Genomic DNA, 19,892 nt, shown 5'->3' with positions numbered 1-19,892 from the left:
GACTGGGTGGTCCAGTTGGTTAAGTGTCAGAATCCTGATTTTGGCTCAGGTCATGACCTCGGGGCCATGATTCTGGGCTCCACATCAAGTTCTGTGCTCAGTGCAGAGTCTGCTTGGGATTCTCTCTCTTTCTTCCCCTCTGCCCTATCTAAATAAATAAATAAAGTCTTTAAAAAAAAAAACAACAATGTTGTAGATAGGCTTAACAGAAAGTTAGAACAGCTCAAGAGAGAATATTTGTGATCTACAATATAGGAGAGTAAAACATCCAGACTGAAACACAGAGATAAAATGGATGGAAAATACAATGGAAAGCAAAAGATACAAATGGAACACGGTGAAAAGGTATAACTTACATGTAAGTGGAATCCTAGAACAGGAGGCCAGAAGCAAAATATAGAAACAGTATCTGAGAGGTGATAGCTGACAATGTTGGGATACTGATGAAAACATCAAGCCACGATCTAAGAAGCTCAGGGAACGTCACACAGAAGAAATACAAAGCAAACCACAGCTAGGCAATATCACAGTAAAAGTGCTGAAAACCAAAGACAAAAGGAAAAAGCCAGAAGAGAGGGAAAAAGATACTTTCAAAGGATCAACAATAACACTGAAACAGAATTTTCGAAAGAAAACCAGAAATGGCCAAAATGAATGAATAATTAGTGTGTGTGTGTGTGTGTGTGTGTGTATATAATAGAAAACTACAAGGATGAGAATACAGGAACCACTGTTACAGCCATCATCAATAATGAATCTAACAAACATAAGGCTGAGCCAAAGCAGCCAAGCACAAAAGAGGCTACTCTATATGAGTCCCATCTGTACAAAGTTCAAAAACGGGAAAACAAACCTATAAGATTATAAATCAGAATGGTGGTTATCGGGGCACCTGGGTGGCTCAGTGGGTTAAAGCCTCTGCCTTCAGCTCAGGTCATGATCCCGGGGTCCTGGGATCGAGCCCCACATCAGGCTCTCTGCTCAGCAGGGAGCCTGCTTCCCCACCCCTCACTCTGCCTGCCTCTCTGACTACTTGTGATCTCTGTCTGTCAAATAAATAATCTTTAAAAAAAAAAAAAAAAAAGAATGGTGGTTATCCTTGGAGGGTGGTTAAAACTGGAAGGAGACAGGAACGAAGCTGCTAGGTTGTTGGTAACATTCTAGTTTTGATCGTAGGTTAATCAGGTATGTTCACTACGTGAAACATCATTTTAAAAAATGATTTGTGAAATTTTCCAATGTATATGTCATATTCCAATAAAAATCTACTTAAACACATACACACATAAATATATAACTGTAGTTCTCACACTGCAAATTCATTTCACAAACGGTCCATACACAATTTGTTTCCTCCTTTCTATTGTTTAACCTATCTTTCAACCACCTATTCTTTGGGTTCAAAAGACTCTCAAGAGTGAGATAATCTCAGAAATAGGAGATGAAGCTTTTACTTCATCTACAGATTATAAAGTGACTAAGGTGCTAAGGGCCAAGCTGGAAACTTGATCACATAAGATGTTTGTTTCTATATGAAAACAGTATATAAACAAATACAAGCAAAATGAAAAGAATCTAAGACAAGAGGGAAGTAATTATTTACTAAGAGCAACCCCCCCCCAAAAGGATATGGATTGAAGGAAAGATGCTAGTAAGAATGCATTAGGAGATGAGTAATTTGATAGTGATGGATCAAGAAAATAGATACAATATCTTGAATCTTACAGCAAGGGATCCATTTGTGACAGACTGAAATTTAGTAATCACTTGTAGATCATGAGGTTTTTTTTTTAAGATTTTATTTATTTATTTGACAGAAGGAGAGAGAGATTACAAGTAGGCAGAGAGGCAGGCAGAGAGAGGGGGAACCAGGTACCCACTGAGCAGAGAGCCCGATGCGGGGCTCGATCCCAGGACCCTGAGACCATGACCTGAGCTGAAGGCAGAGGCTTAATCCACTGATTAATCCACTGAGCCACCCAGGCACCCTGAACATGAACTTTAAAACAGATTGGACTAGTTAAGCTCTATTATGTAAGTTTTATAAGAAGTTTGACATTTCTAAGGCAACTTTCAGAAAATCCATCAGTCTGGTATAAAAGCTTTAGCAAAGACCTTTCCCACCTCATGCACATTTCACTTGGAACAAAGAGCGTGCCCTTAAAGTAAATTCCCACGACCACCATGAGTTTACGTAAAACAAAAATCAGTTTGTGGTTTGTGATAAAGACTGTTAATAAAGCCATCTTTCTGATTTGGCAGCTGTTGTTTCCTAGTCCTTATAGGATCTCATATTCAGTGATGGTGGCTTTAAAACTGGACAATGCTAGGAACCAGAAACCCAGTGCAGGCTTTACAGGGTTTTGTTTTGTTTGTTTTGTTTCTTAGGCTTTACAGCTATTGAATATTCTTCCATTCCAGTAATTTAGTAAAGGAAACTATTATCAGACTATGCTGAGCCTTGGGAAAGACAGTCGCTGACAGAAATATTCCTACTTGAACTTAACATTGTTCTTAGATGAAAATGCTCTCTTGTACCTCTTCTTGCTGAAAGAAGACACTCCAGTTGCTTTTTTGGAGAAAGTAAAAGTATTCTGCACTAGAGGAAAATAACAGGTTTTTAACCTCTCAAGTGGGAGAAGAGGATGTTTCTTTTAAAAAATTGTTTTTCAAACTATGCTGTCGACCACTCTGCTCCATTATACTGAGATGATGAGAAGACTGAATCAGGAGATGTGGTATTAGAAGGGATCCGGTATGTTTGGGTTGGAAAAGCTGGCCAAGTGATTCTGATCCCCCCACTTGAAGCAGCAGTGCCCTACAACAAAGTAAGTGATAGACAGAAGGTGACAGGCCTTAGAGACGGTTTTATAGATGGCTGAGAGATCAACAAAATGGGGACTGTCACCACTATTTTTATAGGGATACTTCAAATGTATCAGTATTCCAAACTTGGCTAGCCTAAAACACTGGGATCAAGTAATAGAGTAAAATTATATGTCAAAGGAAAAATAAATATCTCACTGGTTTGGATTCAGGAGACAGATGAATCTGAGTTAATTAAGATTTGATTAGATAAACAGAAGTATGATACTGTCAAGTAAGGAAAGTAACTAGATCTGCTCTAACAGCTTTCATGGCCAAGGAGAACAATGCCAGAGACTCCCATAGCAGCTAACACTTACCGACCAACCACATGCTATGTGTGAAACACTGGGCAGAATGCTTTACTGCATATTACCCCGATTTTATGGATTAGCAAACTGAGGCTGAAATTTTAAGTAACTTACTCAAAGTCCCACAACTACATAAGTGTCAGAGTGAGGACTCAGCCAAAGTCTATGTGATGTTAATCATATTCTGCTTACGAATTCCGATCAGCGTAATTAATTCCTTATATGCCTAATATTTCTGGAGAATTTGGGAATGTTTATTGTCTTAAGAATTTTATTCATCCTGGGCACCTCAGTGGCTTAAGTCTCTGCCTTCAGCTCAGGTCATGGTTTCAGGGTCCTGGAATAGAGCCCCGCTTCGGGCTATTGCATAGTGGTGAGCCTGCTTCCCCCTCTCTCTGCCTGCCTCTTACCTACTTGTGAACTCTCTCTCTGTCAAATAAATAAATAAAATCTTAAAAAAAAAAAAAGTAGCTCACTCTTTAAAAAAAAAGAATTTTATTCATCCTGTAATCATTTTGGCCTCTTGATTTGCCTGGTCAAACCTCCTATAAGATAGTTAAAAGATAAACATTTAGCTTTAACCAATAAATTTAACCATAAATTCTAAATAGAATCAGTTTAATTAACTAATTCATTAGTGAAGTATTATCAGAGGCTAAAATGATAAAAAAAAAAATTAGAAAATTCTTAGCACTCTTAACCTCTATTTCCAGGAAAGGCCCAAAGACATGCTCTAATATATCTCTAGAAACCAGAGGACACCTGGTTAGTGAGCCTGCAGAAGAATGTGGATTAAGAAAGAAAAGCAATAAACAATTCAATAGTGATTTCTTTGGGATGTGATTTCTCTGTAGAAAAGAAGAACTTTGAGATTCGTACGTGTTTTATGGTAATTAGAGGAAAGTGCTTTTATTCAGGAGAATAAAAGATTCTGATTACTGCTTTGAAAACAGACTTTTTGATAGTGAACTAAAATTGAAAATAAGAAAGGATTCCTAATTTGGATCATTTGTAGCAGTGGATGGGAAGGGCATTGTTCTTACAATCTATTCTCATCAGATTTTAATTGTTCTAACCCACAATGACATAAAATTAAACAAACCTCAGCGATGTCCTTACAAAATTAAAATGGACTGTAGGAAATTACGGTTTTTGTTTTTGTTTTGGAAATTATCTTTTTAAAAACTGGACACACAGGATGGATTTCATTTCAGCAAGGATTAATGATGTGTACCAAAAAATTCTATTCCAAGTAGCTAGTAGAATGTGTTTCTGTATTGTTTTCCAAAACCACGATGCTAGTCCTTATTGTGTGGCCTAAAGAAAAATCACCCAAGCCTTGGTTTTCTCATCTAGATAGTAGGAAAAATACCATGAATTTGCTTTAGTTTTTCCAGGTTTCCAGGGTCCCCAGAAAAAGAGAAGTCCAAGGTTAAAAATGGAGGGAGTGCAAGTTAATCCCGTGGCTGTTCTGTTAAGCATCATGCCACCTATCACACCAGAATGACAGGGTCTTCCCATTACAGACTGTCATTAGTGACTTCAGGAACAATAGCCCTCAAATTCCCCTTAGTCCTGAGATAATGCTGCCACCACCAATATGTCAGATTCTATCTATTCCTGAGTTCTTTAACACTGACCCTTTGTGCTCAAATTTCTTCTCTCTAGGTTCAGTTCATGGTCCCTAATGATGGTACCATATGCATTATCAAGCAAGAGGCTTTGGTATATAGCCAGGGAGGCTGTCTCTCTTGGCAATTACTGAAGTATATCGAACTACACAAAAATCCATTCCTTGCTCTAGGTTGTATGAGAATAACGTGAAAAAAGATATAAAAAATGAGAATTTTTTGGTAAATAGTAAACATTAATCACACACACACAATTCATTATCACTGGTCACCATTTGCGATGACTAGGACACAGGTAACATTCTCCAGATTGTAACATTATAGAGAAAATATTGACTACTTTAAGATCTTTACAAGTGCCACATTTAATCACAAAAGAAAAACTATTCTTAAATATAACAATATGAAGCAACTCACTGTTGATCTTGGATTAGTCACTTAATTTCTATAGGCCCCTTATTCATTAGGATAAAAGGAAAGGATTAGCTCTGATGACTTCTAATAAACTGCCTAAGGTACTTTCTCCATGATACCTATGCCTTACTTCCTACCCCGTCCTACCACCTTTCCATAAGGAAGAGGTGAATCTGCACAGCCAATGCTGTAAGAAAAGGCCTCTGGTCATGCAGGCAAGGTAAGCGCTCACGCCTTCACTAAAGCAGAGATCAGAAGGCCACCTGCTCCCTCCTTCAACTCACACCACCCAAAATACTTTGCAAGGCTACTGTGCAAGTCACAGATTTCTGACATTGAGTTAAACCTGGTCGCTCCCACATAGGAGTATTTTGCTGCAATGCTGTTCCAGGATATGTTGGGTATAGAGACAGGAAGGAGAAGGGAGTTGTGGTGAGGTTTTTCTTTTCTTAGCATTGGGGCCAGAGATAGCGGCATCCAGTGAAATGCATTCCACATGGGTCAGCTCCCACCAACAGACTGATCACTAGAATTACTGCTTATCCTTCTTTCACCACCAAATCCTTTATTCTTTAAATTTTCTAATATCTTATAGTGAAAAACTACAAAGACACAGGATAGTTTTAAGAATTATATAGCAAATATATAAATAAATAAATCATTCATATATATATATCTCAGAATATAAAGATTCTGCAATTACTAGCAATTTACTAAATGTGCTTCCCCTAGAAAGTTCATTTGTATCTCTTCTCAGTCAATCCTGGTCCCCACTTTGGCTCCCAAAGGCAACCACTGATCTGTTTTCCCCACAGATTAGTTTTGCTTTTTCCAGAGCTTGTTGCTAATGCAATCATAAAATATATTCTCTTCTGTTTTTTTACATCTTTTATACAATCTCATGTTTCTAAGATTCACTCATGTCACTGCATGTATTTTACAATGATATAGTGGGCTATATCCATGCTTCTGTTGCTATTATGAACAGAACAGTTCTTTTGCTATTATGAACATTCTTGTACAAGTCCTTTTGCGGACTCATGTTTTCAGTTCTCTGGGGTAAATACCTAGGGGTGAACTTGGTGGACCAAAGGGTCAGTGTCTATTTTTTAAGATTTTATTTATTTGTCAGAGAGACAGAGAACACAAGCGGAGGGAGAGGAAGGCAGAGGGAGAAGCAGGCTCCCCTCTGAGCAAGGAGCCAGATCATTACCTGAGTCAAAGGCAGATACTTAACTGACTGAGTCACCCAGGTGTTCCGTATGTTTACATTTTAAAGAAACTTGTAAGACCTTTTCCTAAAGTGGTTTTACCATTCACATTTCCAACATAGGAAAAGCAAACGTGTGACAACCTTCTATGTCTTATATCCTACAACTTGATGTTATAATTGTTGCTTTCAACAGCCATATGCATGTTTCTTAATTATGAGGAAAAAAAATAAAAGCAGTATTTTATATTTACCAGCATATTTATTATTTATGGTGCTATTCCTCTTTTCCTAAAGGTCTGAGTTTCCATTTGATACCATTTCTCATCAGCCTAAAAATCCTCTCTCAACCTTTCTTACCGTGCTCTGTTGATATTTTTCTTGGTTTTCACTTCTCTTTAAATATCTTTACTTTGCTTTCATTCTTAAAAATTATTTTTTCTCATTCTTGAATTCTGGGCTTGACAGAGTTTTATGTTTTTATGTTTTCCTTTCAGCATTTTGAAAATTTTGTTCTGTCTTTGGGACTCAATTATTTCTCCTAAGAAATCGGCCATCATTAGTATAGTTGGTCCCTCTTTGTGTTACAGGTCATTTTTCCCTGGTTACTTTCAAATTTTTTTCTTTATAATTGGCTTATAGTCATTTCCCTATAAATCGCATAGGTGTAGTTCCTTTATATTTATTCTGCTTGAGGTTAGCTGAATTTCTAGAATCTCCAAATTTATTTTTACTAAATTTAGGGAAATTTTAGCCACTTTCTCTACCAGTGTTTTCCCCCATTATTCTCTTTAACTTTCTGCAACATGCATACGTGTGTGTGTGTGTGTGTGTAAGACACTTTGACATTATCCAAGAAGACACTGAGGTTCTGTTAATTTTTTTCAATCTATTTTCTCTGATTTGCAGATTAGATCATTTCAACTGACCTATCTTCAAGCTGATATCTCCTTCTCTGTCATCTCCAATATTCAATTAAACCCATTCAGTGAGGGTGCCTGGGTGGCTCAATCAACTAAGTGTCCAATTCTTGATTTCAGCTTGGGTCATGATCTCTGGGTTGTGGGATCAAGCCCTGAGTTGTAGGCTGCACACAAGGCAGGGAACCTGCTTAGGATTATCTCTCTTCCCTTCTGCCTCTGCCCTACCACCCCACCAAAAAAAAAGAAAAACTTGGGGGCGCCTGGGTGGCTCAGTCATTAAGTGTGTGCCTTCAGCTCAGGTCATGTTCCCAGGGTTCTGGGATCAAGACCCACGTTGGGCTCCCAGCTCGGTGGGAAGTCTGCTTTTCCCTCTCCCACGCCCCTTGCTTGTGTTCCCTCTCTCGCTGTCTCTCTGTCAAATAATAAATAATTGAAAATCTTTAATAATAACAAATAAATTTTAAAAAGAAAAACAACAACATCCCATCATGAATGTTTTCATTTCAGATATTGGGCTTTCGGTGCTAAAATTTTCATTTTGCTTTCTTTACTTTCTTATAGAATGGTTCTATTCCCTTTGAGATTTTCTATGCATTCATTATGAGCATATTTTACTTTCCAGATTTGAACATAGTTATAATAAACTGTTTAAAAACCCTTTGCCTATTAATTCCATCTCAGGGTTGGTCTCACTGAATGCATTTTTTTCTCTTCAGTATAAATCATTTTCCAGTTTCTTCATATGTCCAATAATTTTAGAATATATCCTGAACATTGTGAATGATACATTGTAGACACTCAGGACTTTGTTATATATACCCTACAGAGTATCAGCTTTTTTGTTTTTGCAAGCAGTTAACCCTAACAAACTCAAACACCAGACTACCCTAAAGTGAACAGCAGCTGAAATTGCTTCAATTCCTTCAGCCTTAGCCGATTTGCTTGGAATCTGCCCTCATATGCTTACTGAAGAGATTCGATGAGAATTTAAACACAGAATCTGGGGCTTCTCTATGTAGATATCTCTTTCCAGAATTTCCTCCTTTCTTTCCGGTTACTGTCGTGAGGCCAAATAGGTCCTCCAATTCCACAATCAATAAGTCTACAGGTTTCTATACACATTTCGGTACCATTGTCGGGTATGGCACTGGCACTCTGGCAATAAAGACATTAAAACCAGGAAATTATTGGTTACAATAGTTAAATTATGGAAGTAGCCCAAGTGTCCATCTATAGATGAAGAAATAAAGATGTGATACATATATACAATGGAATATTATTAATCCACAAAAAAGAATGAAATCTTGCCATTTGCAGCAACATGGATGGATCTAGAGAGTATAATGCTAAGTGAAATTAAGCCAGAGAAAGACAAATACCATTTGAGTTCACTCATATGTGGAATTTAGGAAACAAATGAACAAAGGAAACGGAGAGAGAGAGACAACCAAAAACAGATTTATAACTATAGAGAGCAAACTGATGGTTACCAGAGGGGAGGTGGGGAGGGGAATGCATTAAATAGGTGAAGGGGATTAAAAGTGCACTTATTTTGATGAGCACTGAGAATATATGGAACTGTTGAATCACTATATTATAGACTTGAAACTAATACAACACTACACTGGAATTAAAATGAAATTTTAAAAAATAGGAAATTCATCTAGTTTTATTCCCCTCTTCCAGGTTTTAATTCTCCTTCAATTTCTGCTAGCTTTTGGTCACTCTCTAGTACCTCCATGTAATTGTTTGTTTTATATTTTTCCCAAAGTTCACAGTTGTTATATGTGGCTGAGCTACTCTGCCATTATCAGGAGCAGAATCTTCCCTCCTTCCCTGTTTATCAAAAGAAAATACAGATGATTCTAGTATAAATATCAGGTACTATGGAAAAATAAAGGTGGTCTGTGATTCACACTGACGTACTTTTTGCCTTCTGACTAAAGTTTAGAGCTACTTAAAACTCTAGTCACACTATTCAATAAAACTTTAGATGACAGAAATTTTTTTCTATGATATCTGATATAGTAGCCACTAAACACATAGACTGTTGAGCACTTAAAATATGGTTATTTGTGACTGGGGAATTGAATTGTTTACCTTAATTCTAATTCATTTAATTTAATATAACTACTTATGGCTACTACACTGGACAGTAAAATATCATCTGATTTGGTCTTTCTGTTTACAGATGGTGAGCCAGCAACAAGAGGACTTCCCAGAATATACAGCCACTAATAGCAAAACCAGGATTCAAATTTAGATCTCCTCATTCTGAGTCTGAGGTTTCTTCTACTCTGTGGAAGAGACTGCCAAACACCCTAGCTGGAAGAAGACACCCAAAAGTATAATGGAAGAAGTAATGATAGAGTAGAACTTGAAAAAATTATTTGGAGAATGGAACAGCCAAGGGCAGAATGATTTGCAAACATATCAGACATTACACATACATACATACTCACTGGGTGTGCAATTTCTTTTGAGGCAATAACTATTTTATCAGTATAAGAAAAAGAGCTTTTTTATAACTCATTACAGGCTCAAAAGCTCTGGCTCAGCTAATTTGTAATACAAAGTACAAAGAGCACAATCAAGAAATTGATGTCCTATGGCCATTCTTCACAAGTGTCTACTTTGCAACTCTTCAGTGATTTGAAGAGTTACAGCTTAAGAATCTTATTTGTTTCTTAAAAGCCTGTAAGATACACACCACTGAAAACGTTGCCAAGCATTCCCCTCCTGAACTTAATACTCCCTATGAGGATATGGTTCTCTGCTAAAATGGAATGCTTTTTACCTTTTAACCTTCTCCCCTGTACTACTGGTAGTATTATAATTATTTCACTATATTCTTTGTCTCTGTCCCTGTGTGTGTGTGTCACTCCCCCCCACAAATTTTTGTGTGGACTTCATACTAATACACTAATACACACAGTGCAAAAAATGCTGCAAAAAGGTCCAAGAAAAATAGAATTGTTTTCAGAGAAAGTGCTGTGGTTGGGGTGATGTCATCAAGAACTGTCTAATTAATTTCCTGTAGCTACATCCTAAAGGAAATCTAGAAGGATCAATTTTCTCAAAAAGTCAAGTAGTCCTTGGGGAGGGGTGGGAAATAACAGTTCTTGTGAACCCAGAGGTTCATAAGTTGATGATTATAATTTACCTTTAATCTTCAAAATTACAAATAATGAAATTTCATTTAAAAAATGTTTTATATGGGGGCATCTGGGTGGCTCAGTGGGTTAAGCCTCTGCCTTTGGCTCGGGTCATGATCTCAGGGTCCTGCGACTGAGCCCCACATCGGGGTCTCTGCTCAGCAGGGAGCCTGCTTTCTTCTCTCTCTGCCTGCCTCTCTGCCTACTTGTAATCTCTCTCTGTGTGTCAAATAAGTAAATAAAGTCTTTTAAAAGATGTTTTATATGGTGGGTATAATCAGAATATAAGAAGTATCCTTTTGAATGTAAACTATAGGTTTTAGTTATTGACACAAAGTAGCTGCAGAAAAGTAAACTTAGTTGGTATTTACAACTGAGCTTCCATAAGTCTTCCTCTCCAGCTCTGAACAAAATGAAGACCACCATTCATAAGAACCAAGGAAATGTGAGCACTCTTTACCTACTATATAAGCTTCAATGTTTTTCCTCCAGGTTAATAAGCATTTACTGACACGGGACTGGAACACTGCAGATGATCTGCTAGAATATTTGAGTTCCTTGAGGGCAAGAACAATGGCATATCCATCTTTATACACAAAGGCATTATAGGATCTGGGACACAGTAAGCACTGAGCAGTAAACATGTGTTGAATAAGGGAATGAATGGGATTATCAATATAAATAAGCTATTCTCCTTTCCCTCCAGAAGCTGCCAATTATACAACAGGGAGAAGACCGCCATTACAAACAAATGGTAAGTACTATAACTGAGGTATCACTAGGAGCTACCTTTTGCTAATCAATTAAAAAAAATAAAAGATTGGGACGCCTGGGTGGCTCAGTTGGTTAAGCAGCTGCCTTCGGCTCAGGTCATGATCCCAGCGTCCTGGGATCGAGTCCCACATTGGGCTCCTTGCGCGGCAGGGAGCCTGCTTCTCCCTCTGTCTCTGCCTGCCATTCTGTCTGCCTGTGCTCGCTCTCGCTCACTCTCTCTCTCTGACAAATAAAATCTTTAAAAAAAAAAAAATTAAAAAATAAAAAAATAATAAAAAATAAAAATAAATAAAAGATTAATATCAAGGGCTTATGGGTTTAGAACAACCTTTTTGGTGTGCAATTTGAGAAGATCTTTTCATTTAAAATGTGTATAATAGTTGTGTACCCAGCAATTACACTTGCTAGACACAACTCTACTCCTTATATGTACAAAGTGACTTGTACAAGGTCTTTTTTACGGCAAGCATGCTTGCAAAAGGGGAAAAAAAAATCTCCTTAAACATTCCATCAGCAGATGAATGGCACAATCATAACTAAATACTAATGGTACACCATCACTAAACAGAAGTTCAAGAAAATGTGGTTGATCTGCATGTGCTAACATGAAAAGGAGTTTAAGACCACTGAGTGAAAGAACCATTTGGAAAACAGTATCATATTCCCACATATGAAAAGCAAAACTATAAGAGAAAATGGGCTACAGCCATGTTGCCTAATAGAAATAACTTAAGCTTTCTAATAACCACATAAAAATATAAGACAAGAAAAGTGGAATTAACAACATTTTATTTAATCCAATGTACCCAAAATATTATTGTGTTTTAGTCAATATAAAAACTTAGTAAAGAGATATTTGGGGTTCTTTTTTTTTTTCCTTCTAAGTCCTCAAAGTTCAGTGTGTATTTTACATTTATATAATGTATTATACATTTATATAATGTCTTAATTCAAACAAATCACATTTCAAACATGAAATGCTCAACAGCCACACACAGTAGTGTCTACCACAAAGGACAATGTAGGTCTAGAAGAGAAATACTTCAAACTGGTAACAGGAGTTACTTCTGGAAAAGATAATGTTTTAATCTTTGACATCAACAACTAACTCACATATTAATTATATAATGGTAAAAATAAAAAAAGGTAAAACAAAGTAGTATGGGAATATGAATGGCTGAGCAAATAAACCTGTTCCCAGGGTTGCTCAATATCTGGGCTGAAGAAGAGAAGCAGGAAAAAATAAACTTTAAAATGCCATTTACAATAGAGAACAAACTGGTGGTTACTAGAGAGAAGATGGGTGAGGCGTTGGGAGAAACTGGTAAAGGGGATTAAGAGTACATTTACCATGATGAGCACTGAGTAATGTATAGAATTGCCATATTGTACACTTGAAACTAATATAATAGTGTATGTTAATCACACTAGAATTAAAAAATAAAATACTACTGAATTAAAAGAGAAAATAATAAAATAATCTTTACAATAGCATGCATATATGCATATGCACACACCTAAAACCTCAAGATTAAACTATAGAGAGATATGCAATAGTTCTACACTGAAAACTATTAAACATTGGGTGCCTGGGTGGCTCAGTGGGTTAAGCCTCCTCCTTCAGCTAAGGTCATGGTCTCAGGGTCCTGGGATCGAGCCCTGCACCAGGCTCTCTGCCCAGCAGGGAGCCTGCTTCCCACTCTCTCTCTGCCTGCTGCTCTGGCTACTTGTGATCTCTCTCTCTCTGTTGAAAGAAATAAAATTAAAAATCTTTAAAAAAAACTATAAAATATTGTAGAAATAGATTTTATAAGGCCTAAATAAATGGAGAAATATACCAAGTTCAAAGACTGTAAGACTCAAATATATAGATAGATAGATGGATAGATATCTATATATATAGATATCTATCTATCTATATATCTAGATATAGATATATATATAGATTCAATGCTCTACCATGAGGGAAAGATGGGGAAACCAAGAGCTAATTTTAAAATACATACATTTACTTACATGTACATAAATGTAAGGAACCTGGAATAGCCAAAGCAATCTCAAAGAAAAACAAAGCTACTAGAATTACATGATCAGAATTCCAGACTCATTAAAAAGCTGCAGTAATTAGGCAATATGCTATTGGCATCAAGATAGACAAAGAGATCAACAACACAGAAAAGAGAGTCCTTTATATACCTCATGCCTGACTTATGACAAAAGCAGCACACACAGTGTAGTCTTGTGGAATATTCAGTACTGGGTCAACTGATACTCATATGAGGGGAAAAGCTGAACTTTGATCCCTACCACAAACCAAACACAAATGTAAATTCCAAGTGGCAGGGGACCTAATCACAAAAGGTAAAACAATAAAGCCTCACAGAAGACTATTTTCATGACACTGGGATACACAAACATTTTCTTAAACAGAACACAAAAGGCACAAACCATTTTTTTTTTAAAGTGGGGTCAGAGGGGATTGATAAATCGGGCTTCACCGACATTTGTATGATAATGGGTAAAAAAGATAAAAATTGAAAAAGAGAGCTTTGGTGATGCAGAGACTATTTAATGAAACCTGAATACTAAAACCTTGCTGAGGGGTCAAAGATGGGGTCTTCTATGCAGAGGGTCTAGACTGAGTAAAGATATGGAGGGTAAAGTATAAGGCATGTTTAACAAAGTACGGCAAGTAGGCTTGTATGAACAGATGATAAGGTGTATGCCACAGAGTAGATGAAGTAATGGGAAAAGATTATGAAGGGGTTTGAACTTTATTCTGAAGGCAAAAAAAACTATCAAAGGCTTTTAAGCAGGAAAATTGCATGATCAGAACTGAATTTTCGAGGGATAACTCAAAGATCTCACTAGGTGATGGATCAAATCAAGAAGAAATTAGAATCAGGGCAGAGTTAAAACATTTCACAAATCACAGTATCTACATTCTCCAGAATGACAAGAAGTATGCAAAGTTACCTAATGGATAAACAATACTTTTTCCAAGCATGTTCAGTTTACTTGACTATCTGGGGGAAAACAATTTTACACTGAATTAAGCTCTGATATTACATAGGCATATGCAACTGTATATGAATCATTTAAATGATGGTGACAACAGTAATGCCAATAATAACAGTAGCACCATGGTTGAATTCTTATTGTGTCTCAGGCACTGTGCTAAGGATACACTGTATATGGACTCGTTTAATCCTTACAACAATAAGCAAAGTAGTTACTATTACAATCCCTTACAGAATTATCTACTCAGATATATATGTTTCCATATTCTTTTTACTTTTTATTTACCTGCTATTAAGGCTTCACAATCCCTTACACAATGCTGATGGTATAACTTGGTGCAACTACTATGGAAAGCTGGTAAACATCTAATAAATCTAAACATATACATGACCCAATGCTTAACAGATACAAGTGCTGATGTTTCCCAAAAGATATATACAAGAATGTTTATTAGCAGCTTCTTCATAACAGCCAAAAACTGGAAACAACTCTCCTGTCCATCACACTTAGAAGAGTTTAGATAATTTTCAGGATCACATGGTAATAAGTGGCAGGGCCAAAGTTCAAGTTTGTCTCTTACCTAAGTTCACACTCTCAACTACACTGCACTATACTTGAAAGAAAGAAATTACCTACTTATGGCAGCAACTCCAGGCTATACTCATATGTCCAAGCAGTAAACACTCTCTCCTCTTCACTTGGTGGAGAGTACATGTTAGTGTGGGCAGTTCTGCAAGGGTCCGGGCAAAAGATGGCACAGAGGAAGGCACAGGCCAGCAAAGAGACTGCCAGAAAAAAGAGAACCCAGTAACAAGCCAAACATGAGATTTAGGTGGCTTGGACAACAGGACAAACAGGAAATGCAGACATAGGCACAGACTGAGGGCTAAGTTAGGCATACAGAATTGAAGGTGGGTGTCCAGGAGGCAACTGGATAAAGAAATATGATGCCCAGGAGAGAAATAAGACTGATAAAAAAAAACTTCAGAGTCATCAGCATATTTGCATATCAGATTCCCTGAATAGAGAACAACATTGCTAATACAACATAATTTATGCGTTCTTCTGACAATTAATATTGGCTCATAGGAAGGTCTCTGTGGGCACCTGAAATTAATTTTCAAACCATTAAAGCAGATAGAAGGCTAGTTAGAATGAAAAATTCCTGTGGAGAAGGTATCACCTCCCCTACTAAGTATGATGGTGACTGTATAGCAGAAAAACCTATTGTTCTTTAAGGTAAGTGGACAAAGTGGTTCCAGGCTGCTATGTCACTATTTGGGAAAATATTAAAATGTACTATAGCCAAAGATGTGAAATGCAGAATGAGGTAGCTTGTTATTCTTTTTTTTTTTTTTTTTTTTTAAGATTTTTATTTATTTATTTATTTGACAGAGAGAGATCACAAGTAGGCAGAGAGGCAGGCAGGGAGAGAGAGAGGAGGAAGCAGGCTCCCTGCTGAGCAGAGAGCCCCATGTGGGACTCGATCCCAGGACCCTGAGATCATGACCTGAGCCGAAGGCAGCGGCTTAACCCACTGAGCCACCCAGGCGCCCGTAGCTTGTTATTCTTATAGTCACAGCATTCACAGTGGTTAGCTTTTGTTTCAAAAGGCAGCTTCCTATTATTTTATCTCAATATCAAAATAATGTAAAAGGGAAACCAAGGCACAGTTTGAGGTCACAGATATAATATGAGAATAGGGTAGTCATAAAAAGTACATTCTCTGAACTTTTTGTACTCAAGAGGAAGAGTGATACTTTTCGGGGGAGTTTTCAAAGTTCTAACGGTGTAATAATTAAGAGGTAAAAAAGTAGGGATATAACACATGGATACAAATGCACAACACTATCATTATTTGCAAAAAATTCCCATTACAAGAAAATTAATTAAGAATCAACAAAAAATTATGAGCTATAAGAGAATTTTCATATGGTCAAAACATGCAAAACATGTAAAAGAAACACCCTTTATATGCCATCAATACTCCCCTCAAAGTTTCAGACCCTAAAAGGCATAAAAAGTGAAATGCAAGCACAGATCAGGCTCCTGAATAGAAGACTGACTACTGAAAAGACATCAATTTATCCATAATTATATGTAAATTCCAACAAAAATACCAATGGAAGAGTCTCCAAAATTTGACAAAATGATTTAAAAATGTATTTGGGGGTAGTGAGGGGAGAAAGGATATTGTAGACATTTTTAAAAAGAATAATGTTATGAAACTTGTAGCAGATGTAAAATGCATAGTGAAGCAACAATAAGCAAAAATTTGTTTTTGAGCACAAACTGTCCAACAGCTCACTGGGCTGACAGAGTTAGGCCCAGGATCAAATCAACACAAAATAACCAACATAAAAAAATAAAATAAAATAAAATAAAACATAAAATAACCAACATCACAATAGAAAAAGACAGGATGAGTATTAAAGCTCTTTATAAAAAACATTTTTTAAAATAGTCAGCCCTAGGGTGCCTGGGTAGCTCAGTTGGTTAAGTACCCACTTCTTGATTTCGGCTCAGGATCATGAGATCAAGCCCTGCAGGGGGCTCCTCGCTCAGTGTGGAGTCTGCTTGAGATACTCTCTCTCCCTCTTCCTCTGCCCCTTCCCCACCTCTCTCTCTAACAAATAAATCTTAGGGGGAAAAAAAAGTAGCCTCAATAGCAGTCAAATGCAGTGTAAAACAGTAAGATATCACTTTTTTTTACTCATCAATTTGACTTTTTAATTTATTTACTATTTAATAATGCCTTGTGTTGGCCAGTTCAGGGAAATGGAACTTCTGATACATTGCTGGTAGGACTAAAAACAGATACAGCCTTCCCAAGAGCTATTTAGCAGTAAGTATCAGAAGCCTTAATATGTTTTTCCCACGAAGCCCACTTTTAATAATTTAGCTAAAGGAAATGATGGGAGATATGTTCAAAGATGTATTTACAAAGATGTTTTTCCAGATTTCATAATACCAAAGCTTCTGAAACAAACTAAATGTATTACAGTAAGGGTATAGATGAAATGATTTGTGATCAAATCATAAGACTTTCAGGAGAACATTTAATAAAATACAGAAATGTATAAAAATTAAGTGAAAAAATATTAATGAAAAAACAAGGTATAAAAGTTATCACAGGAGGATTTCAATTTTTGTTTGGATAGGTCGAAACAATCATTATGTATATATATGAAAATCTAAGGCTTATGGCTGGTTATTTTCATGAGTTTTTTATATAATTGGATAAAACTAATAAATATTACCTTTTAAAAAAGCTAAGCTTATGAGCATAACGAATAGGATGGCAGAAAATAGTATCTGATCTTTGCTAATGGTATGAACTATCTCATCGCTCACAAGTGATATAAGGGATCACCTGACTGATATGTTAACCAGATCTGAGAAGCCTGCATACCAATTTCTACATCACACTCAGGAGCCAACTTGAGTTCCACCTGTTTCACAAAGCACCCACAAGTCTATACCAGTCTCTCTCTCTTCTGGTATTTGAGCATCTTGGCAGTGATTAATTATTTATTTATTGCTCAAGCATTGTTTTGATATTTTTGTTATCTTAAAGTCTGTCTCAAAGATAACATAAGCCCCTCACGGGGAGTAACCCCACCCCTACTGCCTAGACCCAGAACCCTCAGCGCAGTGCTGTGTACATGTTAGGTACATCGCAAGCAGATATCACACTTAACTGAATCATATCACATAAGACTGGCCAACCAAAACTTTGAAACTGAATGAAATATATATGATTGCAATAGTTCTCCTTGGGCATTTTTATGTTCCTTTAAGTTCTGGACCAATATCAACTCTAGTCTTAACAGCTACTGGCTGGTGTCAGGGATGTGGGGATAAAGATTTCCAGCTAAATGCAGAAAGACAAGTAGCAGCACTCAAATACAACATTAAAAATTAAGAAAAAGGGGCGCCTGGGTGGCTCAGTGGGTTAAGCCGCTGCCTTCGGCTCAGGTCATGATCCCAGGATTCTGGGATCGAGTCCCGCATCGGGCTCTCCACTGAGCGGAGAGCCTGCTTTCCTCCCTCTCTCTCTCTCTCTCTCTCTGCCTGCCTCTCTGCCTACTTGTGATCTCTCTCTGTCAAATAAATAAATAAAATCTTTAAAAAAAATTTTAAGAAAAAAGGTAAGAAAATGACATTACATTCTCAAGAAAATGAAGAGTACCCTATGATTCCAGAGGCAAATACAACAGAAGAGACACAATGAGAGTCAAGAGAAATTCTATAGGTCAGTCTAGAAATCAGATAAATATGCCAACACAGAGCAGGAGCATGAGCTAGACAGAACTTCCCAAAAGAAGGCTTCTGTGGTGGCCAACCTATGGCTAACCAATAAGCAGAGTGGGCAACAGGGAAAGTGGAAGAGCCAGAAGAGAATTGTAAAAATTATTCAACTTTTGATAATGAGAAAATTTGAAGAGAAAATTAATGGGGGAAATAAAAAGAAAATTAATGGGATTTTTCAACTTGGAAAAGGAGAAGCCATAGGCCATTAATTACATTCTGAACACTCTCTATCTAGTCCCAGAGGGCTAAAATCAGTCTTAGTTATACATAAGGAAGGTTTCCCAATAGGCAGACTTGTGAACTACTATAGTAGTGGTTAACCAGAGGCCAAAAGAGGGGGAAACAGGGTGTCTGTGGCCAAGTGGAAATTCCAAGAAGGGAATATTTGGGGAAGGAATTGGTTCCGATACAATCTCAAGGTCCCCTCCATCCTTATAACCAGTGATTTCTTAATAACGTATTATACAGCAAAGGTTTATAAAACCCAGAAAACACAGACTAAAGAAAATTACAATATTAAGAATAAGGAAGGCAGAAAACTTTCACTTCTTTTTTTTTTCCACTTCTCCTTTTTAATACCTATGATAATCTTATATCCTAATTACAAGTCTTTCTACCCCATCAAGTAACTGGGCTAATACATATGCATCCCAAAGGTCAGGAAAATACAGTATAAATGCAGCTTTTGAAATACTTAGAGCCATCCCAGCCTTCACTAAACGGCCCTATCTAGACAACTAAGCTGTTTTAGTTCTTAAACCTGGCTCTCACTTAATGCCATCAGCTTTTCTGTGTCTAGAAGTCTGATCCCTCTTTTCAATCTCTTAACATCAAGAAGTCAGATCATCTGGCTTATAAGAATTGTTTGTAAACTAAGAGTAAATAGGCAAAGAGAAAAGTAGTTAGGTAACTCTCTTGAAAATAGAATCACCTAAAGTCAATCTCTCTCTAATTATACATTTTAGTAGCTTTCAAAGACTTTTTTCCTGACACCGACAAATGAGAGAGACTTTATGGAAGTCTCTCACCTTCCCAAGAGGAGAGTACAGCACACCATTAAAACAAAGGCTTTTTTCTTCCCCCGTCCCCTCCTAGTGGATGACCATGTTCTAGAGACTCAAAGATGTTAGGTCATTTAAATAATAAAAATAATCTCTATCATATTCCACAGTGAAATGCTAAGATGTAACTAAATATATTTCCCAATACATAGATTGATTCGTAAATTTCTTGTTGCCTCTATTACCCGTCTCTTCCTTATTAATAAAATGTAT

The 19,892-nt window shown here is 36.9% G+C and overlaps 1 protein-coding gene across 2 annotated transcripts in view; it reads right to left on the bottom strand.

Moving 5' to 3' along the window:
• Positions 1 to 19,892, bottom strand: part of TTC28 (tetratricopeptide repeat domain 28) — a 424,481-nt gene that overhangs the window by 271,188 nt on the left and 133,401 nt on the right. The gene's annotated exons all lie outside the window — the stretch shown is intronic.

This window comes from Neovison vison, chromosome 3 (genome assembly GCF_020171115.1).
Source record: "Neovison vison isolate M4711 chromosome 3, ASM_NN_V1, whole genome shotgun sequence".
In the NCBI taxonomy this organism is placed as follows: Eukaryota; Metazoa; Chordata; class Mammalia; order Carnivora; family Mustelidae; genus Neogale; species Neogale vison.
Note: the sequence above shows the minus strand (reverse complement) of the source record. Positions and strands in the feature narration are given on the sequence as shown.